Genomic DNA, 23,163 nt, shown 5'->3' with positions numbered 1-23,163 from the left:
TTGGACAGCAAGGAGATCCAACCAGTGCATTCTAAAGGAGATCAGCCCTGGGTGTTCTTTGGAAGGAATGATGCTGAAGCTGAAACTCCAGTACTTTGGCCACCTCATGCATAGAGTTGACTCATTGGAAAAGACTCTGATGCTGGGAGGGATTGGGGGCAGGAGGAAAAGCAGACGACAGAGGATAACATGGCTGGCTAGATGGCATCAGCGACTCGATGGACGTGAGTTTGAATGAACTCCGGGAGTTGGTGATGGACAGTGAGACCTGGCATGCTGCGATTCATGGGGTCACAAAGAGTTGGACACGGCTGAGTGACTGAACTGAACTGAACTGATAGTGTATTGAATATATTGCATGCAAAGTTAAGAGACATGGGTTCCATCCCTGGGTTGGGACAATGCCCTGGAGGAGGAGATGGCAGCCCACTCCAGTATTCTTACACGGAGAATCCCTGGGACAGAGGAGCCTGGTGGATATATAATCCATAGCCAAGAGTCAAACACAACTGAAGAAACTGAGCACAAAGATATGTTATGTATTAGAAAATATAAGTGCAGATTTCTGCTCTTTATTTATTCTACACACAGAATAAATTTTACATGGTAGTATAAAGAATTCCTAGGTCACACTTGATAAGCTCTCTATATTGGGAAGGTCAAAACTTTTTTCTTTCAGTTTTCTTTTCAATTAATATTTTGATAGGTAATAATTTATATGATTCAAAATGCAACAATATCCATAAAGATATGAACAGAGAAGTATAGTTTCCATAATACTCCCTCTTAACGGGCTTATCCCTTTATTGAGGTATAATTGATATTCAAAATGTGTGCTTTTTTAATGTGTACATTTTGATTATTCTGGACAAGTGTGTATACATGTGACAGCATCTTTATGATCAAAGTTCTAAACATTCCCATCACCTCCAAAAATGTCCTTATGTTCTTGTGTGTGTGTGTCGGGGGTGGGGGGTAAAAAGGCTTAACAAGGGACCTTGCTAAAGAAATTTGTTATGCTTTTAACATATTTTAATAATTAATATTAAAGAATTATTATTAATATTAAAGGAGAATAATACTGTATTGTTAGTGATAGGTATTATGTTCTACAGCAGATCTCTAAAACGCACTCATTTTGCTTAACTGAAACTTTACGCCTGTTGATCTGTTACTCCCCATTTCTCTTTCCTCCCAGGCCCTGGCCACTACAAGTGTATTCTTTGCTTCTGTGTGTTAGACTATTTTATATACCTTATAAAAGTGGATTCATATAGTATTTGCTCTTCTCTAATGCTAAAGCCGAAACTCCAGTACTTTGGCCACTTCATGCGAAGAGTTGACTCATTGGAAAAGACTCTGATGCTGGGAGGGATTGCGGGCAGGAGGAAAAGGGGACGGCAGAGGATGAGATGGCTGGATGGCATCACCGACTCGAAGCACGTGAGTCTGAGTGAACTCCGGGAGTTAGTGATGGACAGGGAGGCCTGGCGTGCTGCGATTCATGGGGGTCGCAAAGAGTCGGACATGACTGGCCAACTGAACTGAACTGAAGTACCTTTTTTCACTTAGCATGGTATCATCTAGGTTCATCCATGTTGATACAAATGGTAAGATTTCCTTCTCTTGTAAGGTTGAATAATGTTTCATGGTATGTATCTGCCATATTTTCTTTTTTTAATCTGTTTATCTGCTGATGGAGATTTGGCTTATTTCTGTGTCTTGGCTGTTGTGAATTAGAATGCAATGATAATGGGGGGCACAGCTATCTCTTGGAAGCTCAGTCTTTTTGGGGATCCTTGTATTCCTTACAGGTGGTGAATGAACACTGTACCAAGTGTCAGGGCTCTGAATGATTTTTACTTGGACCATTTCTCAGTGTTGTTTATGCAGCTGGTGTTGACCTAGAACAAATAGCCTGCCAGATATTTTGGCAGCAAAGATGTGCTTACTCAGAGTCAGTAGGGAATTGCCATTTGGGATCTGCAATCATGGTGAGCCATATTCAAATCTCCAAATGGCAAGGGAAGGAGAATGCTTTTATGGTGAGGAAAGGAGGCTGGGAGAACTTTAGCAAACAAAGAGTCCACAGCTTTAAATTGGCTGCTTTCTTGCCAGGAAAGAGGACTCTTTCCTTTTCTTGTTATGCTCTGTTATCTTCACAGAGCATGACAGCTTCCCATTCTGATCTCTCAACCAGGGAAGTTTCTTTTTTTTTTTTTTTCCCCCCCATTTTCCCCTTTTAATCAAGCAGAAGTTGAATAGAACCTTTCTGGAAGTGTTTTTTTCTGATAGACAGAATGGCTAATTCAGGGGGGTAATGCTTAAAGTCTTCATCTCTTAACACATTGTGAAAAGATTGCTCTACCAAAATGTGGTTGTTTTTAATTGAAGCAATTAGGCTATTGAAATATTGGGGCATCTCTTTTTATCAGTTGTGGGTCAAAAGAAGCAGAAGCCAGGCACACTGGACTTCCTCTGACTATCTTTAAGGATCAGAGTTCATGAGATTTGAAAGGGGTGGATATGAGATTTACAAGAACCAAGGGCAGAATTTTGGGACAGAGGATTTGGTTCAGTTAACTTCAGTTCAGTCGCTCAGTCGTGTCTGACTCTTTGGGACCCCATGAACCGCAGCACGCCAGGCCTCCCTGTCTATCAACAACTCCCAGAGTCCACCCAAACCCATGTCCATTGAGTCAGTGATGCTATCCAACCATCTCATCGTCTGTCGTCCCCTTCTCCTCTTGCCCTCAATCTTTCCCAGCATCAGGGTCTTTTCCAATGAATCAGCTCTTCGTATCAGGTGGCCAAAGTATTGAGTTTCAGCTTCAACATCAGTCCTTCCAATGAACACCCAGGACTGATCTCCTTTAGGATGGACTGGTTGGACCTCTTTGCAGTCCAAGGCACTCTCAAGAGTCTTCTCCAACACCACAGTTCAAAAGCATCAATTCTTCGGCACTCAGCTTTCTTTATAGTCCAACTCTCACATCCATACATGACCACTGGAAAAAACATAGCCTTGACTAGATGGACCTTTGTTGGCAAAGTAATGTCTCTGCTTTTTAATATACTGTCTAGGTTGGTTAAAACTTTCCTTCCAAGGAGTAAGCATCTTTTAATTTCAGGGCTGCAATCATAATCTGCAGTGATTTTGGAGCCCAGAAAAATAAAGTCAGCCACTGTTTCCATTGCTTCCCCATCTATTTGCCATGAAGTGATGGGACCAGATGCCATGATCTTAGTTTTCTGAATGTTGAGCTTTAAGCCATGCCATGTGGGGCCACCCAAGACGGACAGGTCATGGTGGAGAGGTCTGACAGGATGTGGTCCACTGGAGAAGGGAATGGCAAACCACTTCAATGTTCTTTCCTTGAGAACCCATGAACAGTATGAAAAGGCAAAAAGATAGGACACTTAAAGATGAACTCCCCAGGTTGGTAGGTGCCCAATATGCTACTGGAGATCAATGGAGAAATAATTCCAGAAAGAAGGAAGGGATGGAGCCAAAGCAAAAACAACACCCAGTTGTGGATGGGACTGGTGATAGAAGCAAGGTTTGATGCTGTAAAGAGCAATATTGCATAGGAACCTGGAATGTTAGGTCCATGAATCAATGCAAATTTGAAGTGGTCAAACAGGAGATAACAAAAGTGAACATCGACATTCTAGGAATCAGCGAACTAAGATGGACTGGAATGGGTGAATTTAACTCAGATGACCATTATATCTACTACTGTGGGCAGGCATCCCTTAGAAGAAATGGAGTAGCCATCACAGTCAACAAGAGTCCAAAGTGTAGTACTTGGATGCAATCTCAAAAATGACAGAATGATCTCTGTTCGTTTCCAAGGCAAAGCACTCAATATCACGGTAATCCAAGTCTATGCCCTGACCAGTAATGCTGAAGAAGCTGAAGTTGAATGGTTCTATGAAGACCTACAAGACCTTTTAGAACTAACACCCAAAAAAGATGTCTTTTTCTTTATAGGGGACTGGAATGCAAAAGTAGGAAGTCAAGAAACACCTGGAGTAACTGGCAAATTTGGCCTTGGAGTACAGAAAGAAGCAGGGCAAAGGCTAATAGAGTTCTTCCAAGAGAATACACTGGTCATAGTAAACACCGACTTCCAACAGCACACGAGAAGACTCTACACATGGACATCACCAGATGGTCGACACCAAAATCAGATTGATTATTTTCTTTGTGGCCAAAGATGGAGAAGCTCTATACAGTCAGCAAAAACAAGACCAGGAGCTGACTGTGGCTTAGATCATGAACTCCTCATTGCCAAATTCAGACTTAAATTAAAGAAAGTGGAGAAAAATACTAGGCCATTCAGGTATGTCCTAAATCAAATCCCTTATGACTATACAGCGGAAGTGAGAAATAGATTTAAGGGATTAGATCTGATAGACAATGCCTGATGAACTATGGATGGAGGTTCGTGACATTGTACAGGAGACAGGAATCAAGACCATCCCCAAGAAATGAAATGCAAAAGAGCAAAATGGCTATCTGAGGAGGCCTTACAAATAGCTGGGAAAAGAAGGGAAGTGAAAGGCAAAGGAGAAAAGGAAAGATATACCCATTTGAATGCAGAGTTCCAAAGAATAGCAAGGAGAGATAAGAAAGCCGTCCTTAGCGATCAATGGAAAGAAATACAGGAAAACAATAGAATGGGAACGACTAGAGATATCTTCAAGAAAAGAGAATTTGGTGGGCCTGTACACATTTTGCTGATTGTATGTAATAAAATCATTAGTGTGCTCAACTAAATCTGAGGATAGAGGCTGGTAAGTGCAGTGAAAGTGTTGTAAATCTCATTAACAGCACAGGTTTGTCAGCACACCTGATCAGTAAAATGGGTTCCTTGATGACCATGACATTCAAAAGGAGTTCCCCCTTCACCAGAAATACTTAAGCCACAGAGGAGGCAGTAATCTGTCTGCAAGGGAAGGCAGTATTATTGCTTAATGGGGCAACATTCTACTTTTTTTTTTTTTTTAAATTTTATTTTATTTTTAGACTTTACATAACTGTATTAGTTTTGCCAAATATCAAAATGAATCCGCCACAGGTATACATGTGTTCCCCATCCTGAACCCTCCTCCCTCTTCCCTCCCCATTCCATCCCTCTGGGTCGTCCCAGTGCACCAGCCCCAAGCATCCAGTATCCAGTATCGTGCATCGAACCTGGACTGGCAACTCATTTCATACATGATATTTTACATGTTTCAATGCCATTCTCCCAAATCTTCCCACCCTCTCCCTCTCCCACAGAGTCCATAAGACTGTTCTATACATCAGTGTCTCTTTTGCTGTCTCGTGCACAGGGTTATTGTTACCATCTTCTACTTCTTATCCTGGATTAGGAAGATTCATTTGAACTGTGAGGTTTCAGATTAGCCCCTTGTCCCTCAACATGACAAATTCATTGGCCACAATATGTGTCTGGAGTGAGGGCTTTATCTTTTTATTCTTGCATTTTCTCTTGCGTATACTTTCTTCTAGATGTAAAAAAAAAACATAGATGCAAATAACGTTGAAAGACCTAGTGACAGAAACCTTGATTTTGATTTAATACTGCTAAATGGCTTTAACTATCAACTCCAGAAAAGTCACTGCTCTTCCTGAAAACTCTATTTTCTTGTCTGTGAATGAGGGAAAAAATAGTAACTCATGACATGTTTAGAAAGCTTGGGAAAAAAAAAAAAAAAACATAAAAAAATCCTAGCAATGATATCCTCCAAGCAGATGATAAATGTTTTTTTTTTTTTATTTTTTTTCTCTTAGGTCACCTTTTTGCAGCTCTTGTCCCTGCCCTGCCCTTCTCTCTCATTTTTTGCCACTTCAGTGCATCCTCACTCAATTTCAAACACCAGTAATTGAGTTTCTTGGCTGAGGGATTTCCTCAGTGGGGTCAGTGGGTACTCAGCCTCTTCACATGATAGATCCCCCGCCATCCTCAAGCAAGGGCTAATGGAAGTTGGTGTATAAAAGATCTAGTTGCTTGGCCCTTGGGTGGACTAACTCCCAGGTGTTTCCCAAGGTTCTTTTGTGGGATTAAGCTCTGGTCACTCACAGCAACTTGATCATTCATGCTTTACTAGCTGTCTTTCTTGTTCTGAATACTTTTTCTCTACCTCTTTCCAATAAAGTACTTGTACTTGAGTCTATTGCTGGGGGAATCCAAACCCTCATCACCCTCCTTTGAAATTCCAGAAGAGTTAGTTGCATACATCAAAAGCTACTATATACATAACCATATGATGTGAAAACTGCATCCACACAACAGAGGAGACATCTTTCCCAGAACCCTTGCACCTATGTTTCCTAGCAACATGCTTTATCAACAGATTTTGCTTTGTGCAGACAGCTGGATGTCCTCTTGGTTGGGTAGGTTGACTCTTCTGAGGACCAGTTTGTAGAAAGGTACAGTTTAGCGAGCATGATAGGTTGCTTCATTCGTGTCTGACTCTTTGCGACCCTATGGACTGTAGTGCACCAGGCTCCTTTGTCCATGGGATTCTCCAGGCAAGAATACTGGAGTGGGATGCTGTACTCTCCTCCAGGGGATCTTCCCAACTCAGGGATTGAACATTCAAATCTTACATCTCCTGCATTGGCAGGTGGGGTCTTTACAACTAGCACAACCTGGGAAGCCCATACTTCAACTTTGAATTTAATTTTCATCTTCACCTTGCCTGAAGCCATAGTGTAATTAATCTTTTATTAGCTTGGAATATGTTGTTTCTTTATGGCCTTATGAAGGGACATTATCCTGTATACTTGTGAAATTATTATCATTCCCACAGTGAATCCATGTTAAATCAGTTTTTGCCAAAGATAGTCATAAATCATAATGGTGCCAGACTCAAGCAAAACAGATCTTCCCAACCCAGGAATCAAACCAAGGTCTCTTGCATTGCAGGCAGATTCTTTACCAATTAAGCTATCAGGGAAGCTCCCCTTATATTTTTTTACCCTAAATAATATAATTTTGCTATGTACCTTCTATCCTCTTTAAAATTTTTCATTCCCTATGTTTATAATTTAACATTTTTTTTTATTATACTTATTTCAAGGCCATGCTAGGCATCTTGACGAGCAAGGGGTCCTCTCCTGAGACTCAGCCTGTAGACAACAAGGGCTGGAAAACGAGCTTTGCGGCTCCCTTCTTTTGGCACAAACACAACCTGTAAAGGCAAACATGGTAGAGGAGAGAGAGGGGGCCCAGGCAGCCACTGGCCGCCCCCCTTTCTCGGTAAAGGCAGGGCCGGGACATGGGCCAGCCCTGTGCTCCCTGCGCCTGCTTCTTCCCACTCACCACACTGTTTTCTGTTACACGTGAGGGCTGTAGGAAAAGGAGCACCCTGCTTGTCCTAAATGAACGCCTCCAATTTGCCACTGCTGTTTTAAATACATAAAAATAAGTGAAAAAAAATTAAGGAAAGAAAAGTCTGTGACAGAAGACACAGCAGGTTATTTCGCATGGAGCATGAGGTGTATAGCGCATTTCTCCCTGTGACACATGCAGGTGCATCTCTGACATAAATGCACAGGCGGATGAATGATTACCACCCGTTTCTGAGAGCTTGCGGTTTGAGGAGGGAGGAAGAACTGGAAGCTTACAAATCTAGAATTAAAAAAAAAAAAAAATCAGCAGAGAAAACCCTGAGAAAAGCAAAGAACAAAACTCAGGAACTGAAGACAATGTACTGTCCTGTCTGGTGATTTTAAGAGGCAGGCTGGGTTCGTTTCCAGTCATGGTTATGTTCATGTGCCTGATGTTTATGGGTTTACATGGAACATCGACACACTTTATCTTTCATTTATTAAAACTGCTTACAACCGCTAGCGACTTCAATACATATTTTCAAGGACATAGTGTGCAGAATGCAGTAGTAATGAACGGAAACACCAACAAGTAAACGAAAGACAAAGGGAGGTCCCTGTCTTCATAGAGTTAGATCCTAGTTTGGGAAGGAGGGACAGTAAGTAAATAATGGTATACTGTATTGTATACCACTGTACAGGGTTCATCTGTAATTGAGCTTTTGTAATTGTTACTGTTGTTGTGTAATTGTGTACTACACTGTCACAATGACAGTGAGGTGGAACAGAATATGCAGACAATGATGCGCAGTAGAAAGGACGGACATCTCTTCTTAAAGGATGGACAGAGAGAAGCTTTCTGAGAAGGTGGGATCTGAGCAGAGTCCTGAAAGGACAGAGAGAAAGATCCGTGTGTCTGAGAGGGAGGAGGGCAGAGGAGGAGGATGGAGAATTCCAAAGATGGGGAACCGAGTCGAGAGCTCTGAGTAAGGGGGTCGCTGTCACTGGGGTGGAGTGAGCACACACAAGGTTTGAAGGACAGAAGGTGAGCACGGTGGTGTGGAGCGGACTGTAAGGACTCTCAAGAGTCTTCTCCAACACCACAGTTTGAAAGCATCGATTCCTTGGTGCTCAGCCTCCTTTACGGTCCAACTCTCATATCCGTACACGACCACTGGATAAACCAAATCTTTGACGGTACGGACCTTTGTTGGCAAAGTGATGTCTCTGCTTTTTAAAACACTGTCTAGGTTTGTCATAGATTTTTTCCCAAGGAGCAAGTATCTTTTAATTTCATGGCTGCAGTCACCATCCACGTGATCTTGGAGCCCAAGAAAATAAACTCTGTTCCTGTTTCCACTGTTTCCCCATGGATTTGCCATGAAGTGATGGGACCAGATGCCAGTTACAGAGAGGTGAGTCTAAAATTTCCAGGCAAACAAAAGCTAAGAAAGATGAAAAAGTAAGAGGATAGTGCATGGCGCAGAGACACAGGTCACTCTGGCAGGTGTGCAGGGAAGATCAGCAGGAGGGAATCAAAAGCTGTGTGCAGGGAAGCAGACACAGGTGAGATCTGGTTGTGGAGCAGAGTTTATCCAGAATAAATCTTCCAAAGCCCATCAAAATATTTTTTCTTGGGACTTCCCCAGGGCAGTGCTGTGGTTAAGACTTCCAGTGCAGGGAGTACGGGTTTGATTCTTGGTCTGGGAATTAAGATCCCACATGTTGCATGGTGCAGTCAGAAAAAAAAAAAAAACAAAAACAAAACAAGATAACCTCTTTTCTACTCAAAACCATATAGCATGCCTCCTTGGGCTTCCTTTGTGGCTCAGCTGGTAAAGAATCCCCCTGCAATGAGGGAGACCTGGGTTCAATCTCTGGGTTGGGAAGATCCTGAAGGGAAAGGCTACTCACTCCAGTATTCTGGACTGGAGAATTCCATGGATACAGTCCATGGGGTCGCAAAGAGTCGGACACAACTGAGCGACTTTCACTTCCCTGCTTGGAACCAGGTGATCAACGCTTGCCTTTGGCCACCTCCCGAGGGATTTGCAGGAATGTGTAGGGTAACTTGACCTTTCTATAATGGGCAGAGCAAAACCAAACTGAAACTAAAACACAGTTACAAGGTACAGAGCAGGTCATGTCTGGGGATTCAGTCCTAGTCCTGCCCCTTAGTTGAAAACTTCAAAGCTCCAATTGCATTTCTGGTAGCTTTGTGATCTTATTATTGTCTGACTTGAATTTTAAGTTTGGAAATAGCCATGCCCCCACAATTTGAAGTAAAATGTGTAGAATTTTGGACTTCCCTTGGTGGATCAGATGGTAAGGAATCCTCCTGCAATGCAGGAGACACAGGTTTGATCCCTTAGTGGGGAAGATCCCCTGGAGAAGGGCATGGCTACCCACTCTAGTATTCTTACGTGGTGAATTCCATGGACAGAGGAGCCTGGTGGGCTACAGTCCATGGGGTCACAAAGAGTAGGACAGGACTGAGTGACTAACATACACACACATAAAATTCACTTCATGGGAAATAGATGGGGAAACAGTGGAAACAGTGTCAGACTTTATTTTTTGGTGCTCCAAAATCACTGCAGATGGTGACTGCAGCCATGAAATTAAAAGACGCTTACTCCTTGGAAGAAAAGTTATGACCAACCTAGATAGCATATTGAAAAACAGAGACATTACTTTGCCAACAAAGGTCCATCTAGTCAAGGCTATGGTTTTTCCAGTGGTCATGCATGGATGTGAGAGTTGGAGTGTGAAGAAAGCTGAGCACCAAAGAACTGATGCTTTTGAACTGTGGTGTTGGAGAAGACTCTTGAGAGTCCCTTGGACTTCAAGGAGATCAAGCCAGTCCATTCTAAAGGAGATCAGCCCTGGGTGTTCTTTGGAAGGAATGATGCTAAAGCTGAAACTCTAGTACTTTGGCCACCTCATGCAAAGAGTTGACTCATTGGAAAAGACTCTGATGCTGGGAGGGATTGGGGGCAGGAGGAAAAGGGGACGACAGAGGATGAGATGGCTGGATGGCATCACACCGAGTCGATGGACATGAGTTTGAGTGAAGTCCAGGAGATGGTGATGGACAGGGAGGCCTGGCTTGCTGCGATTCATGGGATCACAAAGAGTCAAACACTACTGAGTGACTGAACTGAACTGAACTGAATAGGGTCTAACAAGAATTATTTTACATGTAAAAGAAACTATCTCATAAACATAATTAAAATAGCCATGTAACCATTCTTACTCTTGGAAACTTACAAATGAAAATATGGAGGTGGCTCAGACTTTCCCCAGAATTTCCTAGTAGATTAGGAAGGGGAAAAGATCTAGAAGGATATATATAATAGTTTGTCCATGTGTCTGGAAACAAAAAGGTAACCTTTACAGAGCACCAGTTCTGTGCTTTTATGGATGTTTCCTCATTTGAGATGTCTGGGTGGCATCACCGATTCAATGGACATGAGTTTGAGTAAACTCGGGGAGTTGGTGATGGACAGGGAGGGCCTGGTATGCTGCAGTCCATGGGGCCACAAAGAGTCGGACACAACTGAGCGACTGAACTGAATACCCAGGTAGGAACGTTGGAGCTCTTTTTACTTCTTTTTGTTATTTCCTGTTGATCCTTTTAGCAAGAGGATGGGAAAGGGATAGTGATAAGGTTAGGAAGTGAAACTAGGCAGAAGGAGGCTGTTAAGCACAGACTGATGATTTCTGGTCCCAACTCAGAGGCAGTCTATGGCTGTGGGCACATCCTCAAATCCTTGCTGGATCCAGAATTCTAAAACATGAAATATGGTTCCGGAACAGATGCTCTCCAAGCTCCTTTCTGATTCTGATATTCTAGGATTCAAAGTAGGGATGCCCAGATGCTCCTAGAAAATGTGAACATATGGAGGAGTTTCTGACCTGCTGGCACATGGGCTGCCTCCTTCATTACCAGGCAGGATGGGCCCGTTACCCAGAATCTCACAGATGTCCCAGGTCCTCATTAGGCAAACTGTTTGGATCACAGTTTCCTAAAAGCTTTTCAAAATATTTTGTTTTGTCTGTCCTTTGATTCCTGTGCCCTTCTGTTTTCAGTGATGGAAGGGAAAAATTGAGAAGAAAAGAGAGAAAATTACCATCACCACTTTTTAAAAATTAATTAATTAATTTTAATTGGAGGCTAAGTACTTTACAATATTGTAGTGGTTTTTGCCATACATTAACATGAACCAGCCATGAAGGAAACCATGCTACCTTATGCAGTGTTCTCTACAAAGTCTTGCAAAGCTATCAAGTTCAGACAAAGAAATGTTTAGGATTGTCTTCTAGGTGACCAGCTCCATGTCAGGAGCTGATGTGACAAAGGTTAATAACACATGAGACCCATCTTCCAGGATCCTACAATCTGCTATGGAAGAGGGACACTGATAGATTATAGTCTACCAAGTGTTAAGAGAAAGGAAAACAAAATTCTATGGCGATTCCATATGGCCTGGTTTTGGGGGTAAAATGTCTACTCTAGGAATCTCCCAAGGTTGTTTTGTGGATCTGATGAGGTCATATGTACAGAAGTAGTAGGTGGATGTGTGATAAAGAAAAGTCATAATCATTTATTACATCAACTTTGTAAAATTTCAGAAAACATCAGCAATGTGAAGGCTCTTCAAAAGTCATGCCCTGCAGTTTAAGCTTTATTATCTTTCTAATAACTTTACCCAGGGGCCCTTATTCTAACAGCATCAATTAAGTGCTATAAAAATGCTCCACAAATGCACTCAGACTGCAAGCATCAGAAAAAGATGCCCTGAAACCACTGAGCCCATGTCACAGGTAATGAAACACAGTATGTCTTGGGCTTCAGAGTGAATAGAATTCGATCTTTTTCAGTAGCTGTCACTTACAGAATTTTCAGGGCAGACACTAGGGTAGGATCCACTATTCTAGAGCCAACTCCCATTAAGGAATGGGAAGGCATGCAAGGCTGGATCTTCTCTGAACCTTTTCTCTGTTACTGAGCTTTGGACCTCCATACCCAAACCCTTCCCTTTCTTGTCACAGTTATTAGATGCCTGTATTGTGTCAGGCACTAATCTGAGTTAGAAAAGTTTTGCAAGGACAAAGGGGACCTGCTGGAGCACAAAACATGCTGAGATCTCAGTGACCAAGGTCAGAGGATGGCAGTGATTCTTCAGTCAGTGAGTGGTGGGATATCTAGGAAGAAACAAGGACCAACAAAACCGAGAATGGGACAGGTAGTAGTCAATGGACCCAAGTCGCTGTATCTCATTCCTTATACACAAATAATTTGGTGTGTTGAGCACTAGAGATTAATTCTAAGAGAAAACCTTCTGAAATACACTCTGAAACTCTCCTGATTGGATTAGAGACTTGGTTTGATAGATAGAAATCAGTCAGTCCAGTTAGGAGAGCTGCTTAAAGCAAAGTCAGAGGTGCAGACTGAGCTCCAAGATCAGATTAGATATTATTATGTGTTTCCATATGGATGAGTAATGAGTCATGTTGGTTGGATACTCCTCCAAGAGGCATTTAAGTGATGTAGACCTTGAGTTGAATTCAGGTTCTATGGATTTTGTGCTGAGAAATATTTGTCAAATGATACCTGTATAAGCATCAACTTCTTAATCAGTAAATCTAAGACAACTGTGTTGACTTGACCTGGATTTTTCAGAAAGCAGACCCTGAAACAAAGGGTCAAGTGTACTTTATCTGGGGAGCCAAGTTAAGTCTAGGAGCCAGTCTCCAATGGAGGAAAAGCTAAAGAAAAAATGCATTGTGGAGTTGAGTTCTTCGATCCTGTGCAAGTGCTTTTAGAGTCTTTGGGAAGGCACAAAAGAATCTGCTTTCAAGAGAAGAGATGGGAAAGCATTTATTCAATCATTACTGTGTTAGTCTGCTCAGGCTGCTATCATGAGATACCATGAATTGTGTTGCTGGAGGAATAGGCATTTATTTCTCACAGTTTTGGAGACTGAGAAGTCCAAGATCAAGGTGCCCACTTATGTGGTTCCTGGAAGGGTCCCTTTTCCAGGCCTGCAAATGGCTTTCTTCTTGCAGCGTCCTCATGTGGTAGAGAGAAGGACACACCTTTTGTCTCTTTATAAAAGGGCACTAATCTCACCACAAATGTGTCCGTTTCAGGAACTTCAGTCAGTTCAGTCACTCAGTCATGTCCAGCTCTTTGTGACCCCATGGACTGCAGCATGCCAGGCTTCCCTGTCCATCACCAACTCCTGGAGCCTACTCAAACTCATGTACATGATGTTGGTGATACCATCCAACCACCTCATCCTCTGTTGTCACCTTCTTGTCCTGCCCTCAATCTTTCCCAGCATCAGGGTCTTTGCCAATGAGTCTGTTCTTCACATCAGGTGGCTAAAGTATTGGAGTTTCAGCTTCAGCATCAGTGTTGCCAATGAATATTCAGGACTGATTACCTTTGGGATTGATGAACTTATCTAAACTTAATTATCTCTAAGGTCTCATCCTCAAATACTACCACACTCGGTGTTAGGATTTCAATAAATAGACTTTGGGGGAGACACAAACCCTCAGTTCATAACCACTCCCATTCATCCTCATTTCGAGTTTCACTCCTTGGGCTGTTAACTATCCTGCATTTCAAGTCTGCATGTGGAGAGGCTGCTAGTGGGTTCCTGGAATGCTCATTACTGTAGAGTCAACAGAGAAGCCCCTTGGAGTTAAGTAAGACTGACCTGGCTCAGAGGTGGGGTTTGGCAGCGTGCGCATCATGGTACAAGTTCCTACAAGTGGGCTGAATAAGGGGAAGGCACTGCTGATGGAATAATGGGCTTCCCAGGTAGCTCAGCTGGTAAAGAATCTGGGCTCCTCTGGTAGCTCAGATGGTAAAGAATCTTCCTGGGTTGGGAAGATCCCCTGGAGGAGGGCATGGCAACCCACTCCAGTATTTTTGCCTGGAGAATCCCCATGGCTACAGCCTGTGGGGTCACAAAGAGTCAAACATGACTGAGCAACAAGCACAGCACACACAGCATTGCTGATGGAAGCGGAAATATTAAATAAAATGTATCCAATACACATATAACTGTATAGGTTAATTTTGATTATTAATGTTAAAAAACAAGGGTACAAAAGAGACATCTAGGGCTAAATAACTGCCAGCTCCCTTTTCTACTTCTTTTTTTTGGCTGACATTCTTCATTTATTACAACTAAGGTCAAACTCCACCAGAAGAGCAGCACATAGAACCAGTCTTGAGCTATTTACAGGTTATAGAGCCAAAGAGTTCCATGTAATGACAAGCCCTATCTGGCTCATCTCCTATAACACGTGTTCTTTGTAGTTGAAACATTTGTTGTGTCTTAATAATTTTTCAATAACTGTCACCCTAGGAGCCATATAAAGCCATGCAACAGTGGGCTCATCCCCATGAATGTGCTCTACCTAAGTGAAAATGCCTTCAACCCAGTTAGCCTGTGCAATTTAACTTGTTCAATGCAAACCACTGGGGCTTGATGGAATTCAACTGGACACAAATCAATAGAAGTCAATTCCAAGAAATTAGCCTTCACATTCATCAATACAATTAAATGAAAGTGAATTTAGAGAAGATTTACCTAAATGGCTGACAGATGTCTAAAATGTACTGCAAATGACCATGGTGTCAAGTTGTTGGTGAGAGTTTTGAAAGTTATGTTTTGACTCCTGATGGACTGATGTCACTGCTCCAGGTGGAGAGGAATGTATGAAGAAAAAAAAAATAAGGAATATGCTTGATAGTTAAAGACCTTCACAAACAGATGGTTCGTCTTCCCAACACCCAGTAAAAATAGGTAAGGATAAGTTTATCTTTGACGGTAAGAGTGGTGCTGAATCATGTTGGGTGACTTTCTTATATTGATATATCCCCAAAATGCTAGGCTGTAGATGCCCATCTGATGGTGTATTGATGTCCATATTTTTGGAGAACCCTTCTCTCTCACCCATACCAGTGGAAAATATTTGTAACCATTCTCCCTACTTGAGTTTTTAGTCCGTAGCTATCCGTTAAGTGTAGTCTTTTTAAAAACATAATCGTGATGGATAATTTGATAGATTTCATACAATGTGCCAAAGAAATACAGGTGGTCATCAGATCACATTTCAAGAAATGCTGACCTGGGTTAGTCTCCCACTCACTGTGAGAATCTTCTCTATATCATTTTTGCTGGAGTATAGTAACTCAACTTCTTTTAGTGCTATCAAGCTTTTATGTTATATCATTGGCATTTCCAGCTTTAAATTTTGTGGCATTGACTTTTCGATTGAACTCCAAAATTTCACAACATGCACTTTCAGTCTAGTATTCTGCTAATTTATAGTTGAAAGTGTTCCTAAATGATTTACTTCAAGATCCATTGGGAACATAATGGAGTTTAAAACAAAACGGGCATCAGGGGTGCAGAGGAATGGATGGATATGTGGGTCATGAAAACTGCTTAATGTAAGGGTTTGAGAGGTAGATGTTAAGCTCATGCCTGTAAATCAGCCTATCTTTCACTTTGGAAAGCTGTGACTTTTGAAAGATCATCCTCATTAACTCATTGTTTCATTCTTTGAAGGGATTCAAGATACAGTGAAATATTAGACTTGATCCAGGCAAAGTAAAATGGACTGAAATTAATTTCCCTCTAACATACATTTGCCATCCTAATCTTGCATCTATAGTGAGAAGCAATGTATAGATTTGTCTAAAGTTGTTCAAATACTTACAGGCAAATTTCATTCTCTCTCTTATAGATGAAATACCTGCGGTCTTACATCATTCTTCTGGTGAGAATTTCCACTCTCCTTACCACCATGATCACTCTCCTAAGATTTACACTTAGCAAGTAGCTCCAAGCCATAAAGAAAGCTGAGCAACAAAGAACTGATGTTTTGAACTGTGGTGCTGGAGAAGACTCTTAAGAGTCCCTTGGACAGCAAGGAGATCCAACCAGTTAATCCTAAAGGAAATCAACCCCGACTATTCATTGGAAGGACTGATGCTGAAGCTGAAGCTGCAACACTTAGGTCACCTGATGGGAAGAGTCGACACATTGAAAAAGACCCTGATGCTGGGAAAGATGTAAGGCAAAAGGAGAAGGGGACAACAGAGGATGAGATGGTTGGATGGCACCATCGACAACGGATGTGAACTTGAGGAAATTCCAGGAGATAGTGAAGGCCAGAGGAGCCTGGCATGCTGCAGTCCCTGGGGTCACAAAGAGCTGGGCATGATTTAGCACCTGAACGACAACAACCAAACCTAACATAGAGCACGAAGGAAGGAGAAAGGATAGAAACCGGTCATTTGCTTGGGACACGGCTCACATGAATCAGATTACCTTCAAACATAAACCTAGGGATTTTAGTTTGGAACAGAGAAGACAGTTGGAATGTTAATTATTTTCAAATATTGGCAAGACTGCCATAGAGAAGCAGAAAAAATATTTAACTAGAAGTTAGAAAAAGCTATTCAGGTAATGGCTTTGTCTTTATTCTAAAATATGACCTTGGGAAAGCTACATAATCTCTCTGGATCTCTGTACATTGGAGATACTAATAATATGTTTCTCAGTTTCAGGTGAAGATCAAAATAGATACTTTGTGATTTAAAAAGTGAAACATGCTGAATGCATATGAGATGATTTTTAAAATTCCTATTTTCTTGTTATTTTTGAGACTCCAGAGTACTGGAAAGCAAACAGGAAAGATACTGTTGGAGAATAGTTGTTAGGCCAATGTAATTGAACTTTTTAATGTCCAAAGCTACCTATGAACCGGGTTGACTATTTCACTAAGTGAGCATCTCCCTGTAAAAAGTGTTTGAGAAGAGCATAGACAAATTTGTCCAGATTCATATACATTATAATTGTTATTGTATATGGGTCAATTTTACAACATAGATTGTTAAGTTGGTTTCATACTGGCTTTTCCTTCCATAATGTGATGCATTTTTTAAAAAAATGGACAACAATTAAATAGTCAAGTTAGGGAACATGGTGTTAAATTCAGTATGTTGTGGAGGTAACATGGGGAGTTTTCAAATGTGTTAGACCCAAAATGTTGAGATCAAGGAAATGTGAGTTCTGCTATTGAAACTGTGTACAAACCCCTGAGTCCTTATCTTTTGAAGATGCTGACTCAAGAGTTAACAATTGGGATAAACTATATGTGTACACCACCATTATGGCAGAAAGCTAAGAGGAATGAAAGCGCCTCTTGATGAAAGTGAAAGAGGATACTGAAAAAGCTGGCTTAAAACTGATTGAAGGCCGGAGAAGGCGGGGACAACAGAGGATGAGATGATTGGATGCCATTACCAACTCAATGGACATGAGTTTGAGTAAGCTCTGGAAGCTGCTGATGGACAGGGAAGCCTGGTGTGCTGCAGTCCATGGGGTCACAAAGAGTTGGACATCACTAAGCAACTGAACTGAAACTTTAGAAATGAAGCAACTAAGGCACAGAGAATGGAGATGACTTGCTTAAGGATACACAGATAACAACCAAGTCCAGAATTCTTATTTGATGTACTGTTATCCCCAATAAATAACTAAAGATATAGATTTAGAAATAAATCCAGATATAGATGTATAAAGACATAGAGGTAGGTACTTCCTGCTCCCAGAGTTTACTTTGGATTCAGATACCCACATGCCTTCTCCCTGAATTTCTCCCTGACACACTCATAGTGCATAGAAAGTGAATTCTACAAAGGACTTTAAATAGGGTTTAATACAATCCATTTACAGATGGAAAAGAAAATGAAAGATTTTCTCAAGGTCACTTACCGAGACACTGTCTTCCCTTCTTAGAGGTCACTGTTTTTCTTCATATTTTGATGACTTCTTCCATCAGAATTAATCAGTCCTTATTTTAACTGTATCTTACCCAGTTCTCCAAGGATAACTTAAATTTAGAAATAGCATTTGTTTCCTTATGCTCAGTAAAGCAAGTAGTGACATCCCTGTAACTGAACTACACAAATACCCTATATTTCTCAGAATTTAACCATAAATATTAACCACTCTACTGCCATCTCCCATTTCTGTCTATAAGCTAATAAGAGCAGAAGGTGAGTTGAATCTAGCCTAGCTTTATATTGTATTTGTCCTCTCATTTATTTATTCATTTTATAAATATCTCGAGTGTCTACTCTATACCCAAGATCATTCTTAGTAATGTGAATACAGAAGTAAACAAGTCAGACAGCATTGCTGTTCTCATCTATCATACACATGGAGGGAGGAGGCAGTGTATAGAAACAATAATTTCAAGACACTACATTTTATGAAGGAAATAAGTGTGCACATGTATGTGTGTTTGTATGTGTTGCTTTATACAAAGAAAGCATCTATGTGGAGGCAAAATTTGAGTTGATATTTAAATGAAAAAGATAGCCATTTGATGAGCCATAGCAAGCACAGGAAAAACCATCATAACGTCTCTGATGCAGGGATTACCTTGGAGTGTTTCAAAAATAGGAAGAAAACAACAGTGTCTAGATCTCCATGGAGGTTAGAGAATACTTAGAAATAGTGTCAGGAATGTAATCAGGACTCGATCATGTGGGACTTTGTGGGCATTGTAAGGAGTTTAGATTTGATTCTAAGTATAAAAGAAAGCCATTGGACAGTTTCAAAAAAAAAAAAAAAAAAAAGACCAAGACACAAATTTTGTTCATTAAAGATTTTGGAGCATAAGGGATTGCAGGTGGTAGGATTGGAAGAAGGAAAACCAGGTAGGAGCCCACTGATGTCCATGTGGAGATGATGATCATCTTGACTATGGCTGTAGCAGAGATGGTAGCAAGAAGAGGACAGAAGTACAGTGTATTTAGATTTAAAACCTGTAGGTAATTTCAATGGGATGGATGTTAGGGGAGAGGGAGATGGAGGGATTGAGGGTGATTCTTGGGTTTCCAGGTTAAGCAGTTGGCAGGAAAATGAATCAATTTATTCTGATGAGAAAGATGCGGGGGTTAGAACAGAGTTAGATGGAATAAAGGGATGAGAGGAAACATTAATGGAGTAGAGGAAATGAAAACTAGATTGGAGTGAATTGAACAGTGCATGGGCAAGTAAGATCTGGATGTAAACAAACTTCTAAGAAATTCCTCTCTGTTACTTATATTCTAGCAATGAGTTAGAAATGGATAATTTAGGATCAAGAGAGCAGCTGCCCGAGGGAAGGTTTTGAGTAGGTAACTGGGTTTAGAGCACATAGTGACCAAACAAAGATTAATTAAAGAGTCTTAGACTGAAGTTACATATTGTGCTTATGCTCAACTGGTCAGTAGTGTCCAACTCTTTGTGACCCATGAACTACAAGCCTGCCAGGCTCCACTGTCCCTGGGGTTTTCCAGGCGAGAATCCTGGAGCAGATTGCCATTTCCTCCCCCAGGGTTTCTTCCCAGCCCAGGGGTTGAAACCATGACTCCTACAGTGGCAGGCAGATTCTTTACCACTGAGCCACCTGGGAAGCCCTGTCTATTTACTATGTATAGATATGGGTATAACATATTCGTGCTTATTCATCTTTATTTCTGCTTTTAGATTGTATAATTTCTACTGTATTTCTTTAAATTCTCTGTTTTTATTTTTTCCCTTGCTGTCACCAACCTGCTGTTGATCTAACCAAGTGAATTTCAGATATTGTATTTAGTGGTTCCATTAATTTGCCTCTTCTTAATACTTTCCATTTGATTTGATGTTTCCTATTTGTTTACCCATCATAACGATTTTTGACTTATGCCTTTGAACATGTTCATCATCAAGGGTTTAACATCCTTGTCTGATATCCTTACATTTGGGTCAGCTTGGTGGGTTTTTATTGACTAATACCCACAATAAATAAATAGCTTTTGCATTAATGGAAACAAAAACTTTGAAAAATAATTGCCCAAGATAAGAGCAGATAATTTATAAAAATATAAATGGCAGACATTTGACATAATTAAAAAGGTGCTAGAAATCAAGGATATACAGATTAAAACAATTACCAGATACCATTTTCAACCCATTAGAGGGGAGATTTAAAGAAAATGAAAAAAATTAATCACTTTTATCAGGAAAGTATGTTCAACTAGTACAAGAAGATAAAAATACAAACTTCAAAAGTGCTTCTGGGAAACAATGTGCAAGCATTTCTTTTCCCTCAAAGTATGCTTACCTTTTGATCCATAAATTCCGTTTTATGAGAGCTACACCTGACACACATCCAGAGATTTCTCCCCTGCCCTTCACTTCCTCTCTCCCTTTGTTCTCATTGGGAGAAGAGAGCTAAGAAAGAACAACCACCACCAAAAAAGCTTGAAGTGTTTCTGGTGTTTTCTGAAGGGGAAAAAAGAATCCCTGCGAAAATTGTTGTTGTGATACACAAATTGCAATCCACATTCAAAACAAAAGGGCAGCGAATCAAGGTCTTTCTCAGAGTCTTAGTTTTATTTCCGTCTGTCTTGGGGGTGCAGAGTAACTGCTAATAGACGTGTCAGTGGCTCCGCTAAAGAATTTTACCCAGCCCACTGCCTTCCTCTGATCTGTCTCTGGCATACATAATGCTACCTATTAAACTAATTAGTTGTGCTCCTTTGGTATAATTAATAAGCAATAACCGTACTGTTGTTTGAGGATGCTACAATTTTAATGCCCTCTTGTTATCTGCCTCACTTGAACACAGAGGAACGTAATGGTTCCACAGAGTCATAACGTAGCCAGGACCCTTTTTAGTTTTATTGTTATTGCCAACACTAGTCTACTTTTGACTGTGGTGTTAAACCGTTTCAGATAATTGAGATAGTTACAGGCACCGGGTGAGAAACACTTATGACATGAATATGAATACTAGGTGATTACATTTACGGCTTGTGTCTTCACAATTGGAATGGGAAATTTAGGACAAGGAATTGTCCTTAGTTCAAGCTTTCCTGGCTGTTTAAAGCTAATTCACTACCCAGAAGGCTCCTAAATTTTTGTTTTGGTATTTGTTAGTCATCATGTGGGCCTCTGTAGTGGTTCAGTGGTAAAGAATCTGCCTGCCAACACAGGAGACGCAGGTTCAATCCTTGGGTTGGAAACGTCTCCTGGAGTAGGAGATGGCAATTCACCGGTATTTTTGCCTGGAAAGTCCCATGGACAGAGGAACTTGGTGGGCTACCGTCCATGGGGTCACAAAGAGTCAAACACAACTTAATGACTAAACAGTAACAAGTCAACAGGTAAGTTCAGTGCACCTCCCAGATGGTTAGTTGGGTGGAGAAGAAACAGAGTTCTAATTGCTCATTTCATGTGTCCTTATTGAGTAAACAGTGAGTGCTGGTCCCTACCCTGAGACTAGAGGACACAGACTATCTTCTTGTGGCTTTCAGACTGAACCATAGATCCCCAAATTTGGAGCTAACATTGAAGAGTATCCAATACAACTCCACATCAAATGGCTGTTTTGCACACCCAGCAGTCTCACTCAATGGTTCTTCAGACTGGGGTTGGGCTTCCCAAGTGTTGGAGAAGTCACTTACCACTATGTCAGTCCATTGCACTTTTTGTACAACTTAGGTCATCAAAAGAAACTAGTCTTGCAGGGGAATTGCCCTGCTTTGCCATAAGGAGATGCACAGATTTTTTTTTAGTGATGCTGAGAACAGAAAGAGAGAACTTTGGGGGGATCAGAATGGCTTATCTGAAGAAGTCAGATTTGCTGGGCCTTGGCCATGGGGATGGGTAGATGACAGTGAGATATGTTAGTGGTTAGGAAACCTTTTGAAAATACCCGATGCTCAAGATAGGGTTGAAAATGCCACTTTGAATTAATCCCAAAGTCAAGTAATCAGAACAGAATGCACTGATCCACCTGGGATACTGTGGGGTCACAGACTGGACCCCAAACATAAAGACCAGGGAGAGAAGGAAGAAAGGTAACCACTCCAGATGAGTAGGTGGCAGGTGGAATAAGCAAAGAACTCACAGATGAGTCTTATTTGAGGCCAAAAGATGAATAGATCTATGCATCCACCCACCAGCACCTTCAAAGCTTATAGAGAAGCCTTGATGGGAGTCAGTCAGGTGCACTGTCCGGGTGGTCTTACAACACATTGCTCTCAAGGCTATGTCTTGAAATTGCCCTCTCTGTGGGAAGAGGAGGCAGAGCATACATTCCAAGGCCAGGGAGCAGGTGGGGAGCCTCCAATTGCCTGGGTTCAGCTCAACTGGCAGCCACCTCCTCTCCATGACCTCCCATGATGGTTACACAAACCCTACTTGTCTCCCCGCAAATCGCAGCCTGCTAGGATGAAGCTGTGTGGATAGCCAACTGGTGTAGCACAGAGAACTGGAGTGGGTCGTGATGAGCCAGTCGACAGCAGGCTCTTCTCTCAAGTGAGAATTCAGAACAATTTCCCTGAAAATGAAACAGTAATCTACCAAAAAAAAAAAAAAAAAAGGATAAAATATATTATGTGCTTATATTTTGCTAGAATTGTGCTGAAAGCGCTGCAGACTGTATCTCATTCCCTGCACGGAATTTAGTGGATGAGTATTTTACTATGCCTAGTTTATAGATAAGGAAAGGCAGGAGTTCGGAGGGGTTGTATAATGTGCCAGGGTCCCCTAAATAGCAAAAGGCATAGCAAGGAAGAAACTCGATAGTTTGATTCAAAAGCCTTCAGTCACTGCAACAAAACACGGATTCTGTGTTTTTCACAGCCAGTCATTAACCAGTGGTTTATGTGGTTGCCATTAACATTCGATTCACCTGAAATTAGTTTTGACACTGAATTATGGCTCGAGGCTGACTGGGAGGTTTCC

The sequence above is a fragment of the Bubalus bubalis genome, chromosome 15, assembly GCF_019923935.1.
Source record: "Bubalus bubalis isolate 160015118507 breed Murrah chromosome 15, NDDB_SH_1, whole genome shotgun sequence".
Classification (NCBI taxonomy): Eukaryota; Metazoa; Chordata; class Mammalia; order Artiodactyla; family Bovidae; genus Bubalus; species Bubalus bubalis.
This window is presented reverse-complemented; position numbering follows the sequence as displayed.